We start from the raw sequence: 7,511 nt of genomic DNA on the forward strand, positions 1-7,511 counted from the left end.
GAACAAGATGATCACAGATGTGTTCAGTGGAGCTTGTGTCTTGGGAACGCGCTGCGCAAGGAAATACGTGGACGTTAACGTTCTGGCTGTGAGAGGCCTTGCGTTGTCGTGCCGCAAAATGACTCTTCTTGGCTGCTGTCGAAAAACAGATTCCACATAGGGTATCGACATGTCATCCCTGTATCACATGGCATTCAGATTTCTACGAATGATAACAAGTCTTAATTTTTAGCCACATGTACCGCCCCATGCAATGAAGACACCATCTAACAGATGAACTTTTTGCACGCAGTCTGGCGCCAGTCGCTTTCATCAGCGTTACAAAGCTCGAACTCCTGCAACGTTTCTGAACAGACTGAACCTACTTTCTTCTGAGAGGAAGCATCGACGTACAGTCCGTGCCCACTGTAGCCCACGAAGGACTGTTCGTCTACCGATAGCGTGTCTTTGTACTGTCGCCGACGTTGACGTCGGCGTGATAAATCTGTTCCGGACGTGGATCTGACCAATGTGTCGTGTTGTGACTCTTGGTCTTTCCGATCTTTGGCGGATTGGGGTCTGGTCTATTTGCTGGTAGCGGGTTATCAATTGATGTTCTTGCAAGCTGGCGTTGTCAAGTCCTCATATGCATAACGATCGCCCTGCCTCGTTGCACCTGTGTAAGTCTTGGCCTATTCATGTTTTACTTTTTAACTGCATGCTTCGTGAGTCCAACATCGGTATTTATGCCTGAAATCATCCACGTGCATTTGGCCCAATGTCCCACAATTATGTTATTTTGAAAATGCGGACAGCTCTTACCAGCGTTTCCACTTTTTATGCAATTGCAAAGTGGCAACTTTCTTTTGCCCTGTAGTTTAGATGCTTTGATAGAATGAACAAAACATTCTAACGAAACCCATAACATGTAGACGTTCCTTTGCTCTGAAAGTGAAATCAGTTAGCTCAAACCGAAATGAGAATGAAATAATTCAAGTTTCGTTTGAGAGACACCAGGGAAACACTAGCCAGTCCTTTACTTCTTGCGCAACTGTCAGGCAGTAACATGTCTGTTGATGTTCCAGTCAATAGTCATGACACAAACCCCGAGTATAATTGCTCCAAATGAACGGATGTATGTCTGTGAAGTAATGAATTACACGCACGTACCGGAGGCAACGACCACACATGTGGACCCTCAGTTCCAAGCGAGTAGTAAACGATAGTGGCACTAACTACTAGCATATGTCTTCGCTTATTCCTGCGAGTTCCGTACTCTCTGGGCCCACTGAAACAGCCTTCTTCAGAGTGAGTGATTGGGTGGGTGAATGAGTGTAGTTTTACGCCGTACTTAGCACTATTTCAGCTGTATGGAGACGGTCAGTAAACAACAGACAGTCCAGTGATCAACATCATGAGCATCAATCTGCGCAGTTGGGAACCGATGACATGTGTGAAGCGAGCCTAACCACACGGTCCCGCCAGTCCCCTCTCACGACAAGCATAGTCGCCTTTTGTTGCAAGCATGGGCTGCTGAAGACCTATTTTACCCCGGACCTTCACGGCCCCACTTCTTCAGAGCTTGCGGTAACACGGGTTGGTCAATAACCTGTCGTAGCAACACCCTGTTCCTGATTCTGTAATCATAGGCTGGGATCCCCGTTTCTCCACTATAGGTGTTTGATCATTTTGTCAAACCTCATTACCTTCACTCCGGTCAATGCTCATGTTGTTGATCACTGGATTGTCTGGTCCAGACTCGATTATTTACAGACCGCCGCACTAGTATAGCTGGAATATTGCTGAGTGCGGCGTAAAACTAAACTCACTCACTCACTCACTCACTGTCATAATAAAGCCTTAAATGAAGCAAGTCTACACTTTCTGAGCCCACAGTCTCGGAACCTCATCATGTCCTCTTCTGCCCAGGTTCAGAATGTTCATTTCAATGGGGATACTTTTGCTTCTTCCTATCAAAATTACAAACATTCAGAGAATTGGGGTTGGTTAGCCTGTTTCTAGCTTGTTGATGTGTTCTGAATATAGTTTATTAACCGTAGCTCTGGAAGAAAAATGTTTTAAAACTACATTTCTGTTATGAAAAATGAGAAACCAAAATAATCTCAAAAGCGTGTCTTCCGGAATGTATGAAGGTGTAAAAATACCTGAATTGTGACGTAATTCGCAAGTATGTACAACATGTACACATGTGTTTGTTGTTTTATTATCCGCAGACCGCTGTGGTACAGCATGAACGTTGGTGAGTGATGCGTTGAAAAACAAAGCATCTAAACCCAAAAGCAGACACAGTAACAGTAATTACTGGAAGTCATAGTACCCCCACGATGTTCATGTTATCAATCACTGGGTTTTTTGTTCAAGAATTTTTTTCATCACAGGTTGAATGCATCTGGGTGTGGCGTGAAACAAAACGAACCTTAGAATGTAGAAGAAATCGTGTCGTTATTTTTATTAAAACAGTGTCCTGAACAATGTGACGTCAACAATAACACACTGACGTCATTCGTATTGCGTCATTAAATTTATGCATATTTAATGTGTGTTTCACAGCGGGTGGCCAATACATAGCTCCATAGCCACATGGGCAAAACTGATCTTTGTGCTAAAAATGTACTTTCTGTGACAAAACAGAGCGCGTGTATGACATGACATCCATACCTGGACCTAAGTAGATTAAGTACCCCAAGAATGAGCAGTGGATACTTGGGGAAAATATAACTTCCAAAATTGTAAGAGTTAATATATTTTTTAATATAATTTTTTATTATTATTAGGAATGAGTTGGGACTGCTAACGATCTTGAGTAAATATGGTTTTGCGCTTGAAAGGCAGCACACAACGCACCAGCAAGCGTTGGACATCTGAGAACAATAGCCTGAAGGTATGCTTATGTTTACTTGTTTACCTGTTTACTCCGAACTGTGCCACTGAAGAGAAACTGAATTTACTCTACATGCAAATTACCGACATACGATTGTTTGGATGGTTTGTTGTTTTACGCCGCACTGAACAGTATTCCACCTACATGGCTGCGGTCTGTAAATGATCGAGTCTGGACCAGACAATCCAGTGATCAACATCAGGAGCATCGAGTTACGCAAGTGCGACACGATGACATGTGTCAACTAAGTCGGGTGGTATAAAATGATAAAACACTACAACTGCAACTTCACACAGCGAAAGGTAGGTCAGGAGAGTTCGGCAAGCACGCTCAGATCCGATCTACAGATGAGTGTTATTTTGTGGTTTATTCCGTCGGATTGATCATTTAAAGGGGAGCTGGTGGCCATATGAATAAAGCGTTCGCTCATCACGCCGGAGCCGGGGTTTGATTCCCCTCCTACAATATGTGAACCCTGTTAATGATATTCCCCATCGTAATATTCTTGAATATTCTAAATGCGGCGTAAAACTACACCCACTCATTTCTCTTCAATACTATTACCCGAAGGACGACCTCCTTCAACTAGACGAGAGTTTTTGAATTTCTTGTATCACGATATATACCAGCCGTCACGACGCATCTGAGAGACACCTGGTTTGAAACATCCCCAGCATGTGCTAATCCCTCGATTCCCACACATGGCAAAACGAAAACTTTCCAAGCACCTAGTTCTTCGGCACCAAGTGAGCACGTCGATGACGTCATAATTCTCACGGCGGAAACAACCACCCATTATGGTAGTCAAAGGTCAGTGCTGTAATGGCCGCCCGCATGTGTGCGCACGCGTTAACGCGACCTTGTGCCGGCTTGCCGTAAACGTGGTTGTTGGTCCATGTGGCGTGACGCTATCTCGTGCAAGGTCACGAGGGCCACGCCCTGGATAGTGAGAAGGTTGTTCTCACACGTGGGGACATGGGGAAATATCACGATTAGGCAGGCAGACAAACAAGTCTGCGGTTTGTTACCGATTTGGAACAGAACCGAAAAAGGTTTTTTTTTTCTTTTTTCGTTTGCGTACGCGAATAGTCTCGTGTGGTGTGTGTGGCAAGAGTGAAAGAGTGCAAGTACATGTAAGTGCATGTGCGTGGGCGTGAGACTGTGTCTGAGAGAGGAAAGGCAAGAAATGAGAGAAAGATAGACAAATACATACCGACAGTGAAGGGGACAGCGGGGAGAGTGAGTGAGTGAGGCAAACAAAAGTATGTTTGTTACACGGGTCGATCGAAGGAGACGCAAGTGAGTTTGTTAGATTGGTGATTGGGCGGATGAGGGAGAAGAGTCCGTTGTTACATTGGTGATATTCCATTAATAGCCGGGGAAGGGGGGGGGGGGGGGAGGAAGGCGAGCATATTGTTCGTAGAGTATGACATCAGTATGCCACATGAGCATTATTGTCGTCGTTTCGACGCACTTCGTTTCCGTGTGACTTGAGAAGGTACATCTTACAAACGGTCTTCGGTTCGTGTTGTACCGAGGCGACTAACGACATCGGGTGGTCAGGCTCGGTGAATTGGTTGACATGTGTCATCGTATCCCAATTGCGTACATTTTCATGCTGTTGATCACTGGATTGCCTACTCCAGACTCGACTATTTACAGACCACTGCTACACAGCTGGAATATTGCCGAGTGAGGCATAAAACTGAACTCACTCTCCATAGAAATTAGACTTCACTGAACTCATAGCCTTTTCTTGAGAGATCATCTAAGACTGCTGATTTGATGTATCCGTGGTTCAGGTGAACCGCATGTTCTTATGACGTCATACCACATTGTTCGAATTATATATCACGTTTACATATTCAAAATTGCTTACGTGTGAATATTTTACACAATTTAAGCAATTTTACATGTGCATGTAATTGTTAAAATGAGCAAAATGTGTTATGCGTTTACATGACGTGCCAAGTCGTGTGAGAATTTTGAAATTACTGAATGAAATCACTGCCATTTTTAGGTACCGACATTCAAGGATTTGGTATCGTATAGAACTATACGGGAGATGTACATCTAAAGTGCGTGAGTGATTGTGTGACTGTACGAGTGTTCGGGTGAGTGAGTGAGTGAGTGAGTGCGTGGGTGGTTGGGTGAGTGAGTGTAACCCGGGTCGTCGGGATGAGAAGCGAACAACCTCTTTGTGAAGCTACCCAACTACCTTTGAATATAAACAATGGAGCGGACATCTGATTGGTTGTGCCAAGTACAGTATCGAGGTAAACATAAGTGAGTGAGTGAGTTTAGTTTCATGCCGCACTCATCAGTATTCCAGCTATACGGCCGCGGTCTGTAAATAATCGAGTCTGGACCAGACAATCCAGTGATCAACAACATGAGTAGCGATCTGCACAATTGGGAACCGATGACATGTGTCAACCAAGTCAGCGAGCCTGACCACCTTATCCCGTTAGTCGCTTGTCTTACGACAAGCAGAGTCGCCTTTTATGGCAAGCATGTGTTGCTGAAGGCCTGTTCTACCCCGGATCTTCACGGTCGACGTAAACATAAGTGAAGTGAAGCGTCGTAAGAAGACGAAAAAGACAACATAAGAAACTCGGTCGCTCAGTCCTATCCAATTCTAAAATATTAGGAAATTCTACATCAGTTCTAGACCGATATATGTATATATGTGTGTGTGCGTGTGTGTGTGTGTGCGCGTGTATGTGTGTGTGTATGTATGTGTATATAAATATATATATATATATATATATATGTATGTATGTATGTATGTATGTATGTATGTGTGTGTGTGTGTGTGTGTGTGTGTGTGTGTGTGTGTGTGTGTATATATATATATATATATATATATATATATATATGTATGCATGTATGTATGTATATATTCATTCCTTGTCAAATTTGCACCCTATATAAATATATGTGTGATTGCGTTTACTCGCAATACTCGTAATTTATTTGTGCAAAGTATAAACGTGTAATCAAACAGTCATAATATACTACCGACAAGAAATAAGGGAACTAATGAAATAATAGCGAATTTGAAACTGCTTTAAATATCCACTAAATCAATTTTAGGCGTCAAGTTCAATATCTGGTGTGTCCACCATGTTGGGCAACACATTCACAGCACCTTGATGGCATGCTGTTAATCAATTTCCGGATGGTTGCCCGTGGTATTGCCCGTCATTCCTCTTGGAGAGCTGCACCAAGCTGGGCCAGGTTGGCGGGTCCTGGGTCCCTGGCGTACACCCTTCGACCAAGAACGTCCCAGAGATGTTAAATTGGGGACAGGTCTGGGGACTTAGAGGGCCAGTCCAATGTCTGGATACCTTCTTGTCGGAGATAAGTGGAGACAATTCGGGCCCAGTGTGGTCTGGCATTATCATCTTGGAATACAAAATTTCGGCCGATAACTCTAGCCAATGGAGCCACAACAGGACGCAATATTTGGTCAACGTATCGCTGACCAGTCATGGCTCCGTTAATGATGACCAAATCTGATCGTCTGTCATGTGTAATCCCACCCCACACCATGACACTACCACCTCCATATCGATCATGGTCAAGAATTGCTGCTCTGGCATATCGCTCCCCGCTCCGACGCCAACAACGTTTTCTGCCATCTGTGAATCGTAGGCAAAACCTTGACTCATCAGACAACATCGTGTAACGCCAGTGGCGCATAGCCCGTCCCTGATGCTGCCTAGCCCATCCCAATCTTTGGCGCTTATGGTGAGCTGAAAGGGTGACACCCTTAAAAGGCCGTCTTGCTTTCAGACGAGCTTGATAGAGTCGGTTTTTAACGGTTGAGGTTGAAATGCGTCTTCCAATGAGTGTGCGGAATGCGAGATACTGCCTCGGAGGCATTTCTGTCAGTAAGTGTCAATCTCTATTGCATTAGTGATTGCGACTTCTCCAGTACATTTACAGGAGTTCTTCTGTATGCACGTGTAGCACGTGCTGGGCATGCATTATGCGAAATTTCATTGTCATTGGATGTTGCGTTTGGGAGATACGCCACGATAACGGACCCTGTCACAGTCAAAGTAATCTACATTCAATTTCTTGGTTCCTTATTTTCTGTCGGTAGTATATGATCGGGCTTGCTTACAGGCCGGCTAGGAGACCACAGTTTTATCAAGAGGTCGCGATCTCTGCATGATAATAATCATAATTTGCTAACCTGTTTCCTGTTTCAACCCGCACTCATATGAAGGACGAATTTATATATTTGTATCTGGATCAGATAATCCAGTGATCAACAAAATTAGCGTCGATCTACTACAATCGGGATACGATTGCCCCTACTACCTTTGGTAAGCTGGTTCTTGACTGCCTTTGAGAGCCCGATATGAGAAACGGGTCCCAGCTAACTTCCGCTACCCGATTTCCGGAGACAGGCATATATTCAAGAATCAGTTCTGGTTCCAACCTGCTCTACCACCAAATATGACATTACCAGGGACCCGATGCACAAAGTGTTCGTAGTGCTACGACATTCGTAAGTCTATGATATACAACAGAGTTACGACCTGTCGTAACGTTGAGAAAGCTTTGTTGATTGGCCCCCATGACCAAATGTACAACCATGCTTGGCTACCATTGCTGT

This window comes from Haliotis asinina, chromosome 11, assembly GCF_037392515.1.
Source record: "Haliotis asinina isolate JCU_RB_2024 chromosome 11, JCU_Hal_asi_v2, whole genome shotgun sequence".
Classification (NCBI taxonomy): domain Eukaryota; kingdom Metazoa; phylum Mollusca; class Gastropoda; order Lepetellida; family Haliotidae; genus Haliotis; species Haliotis asinina.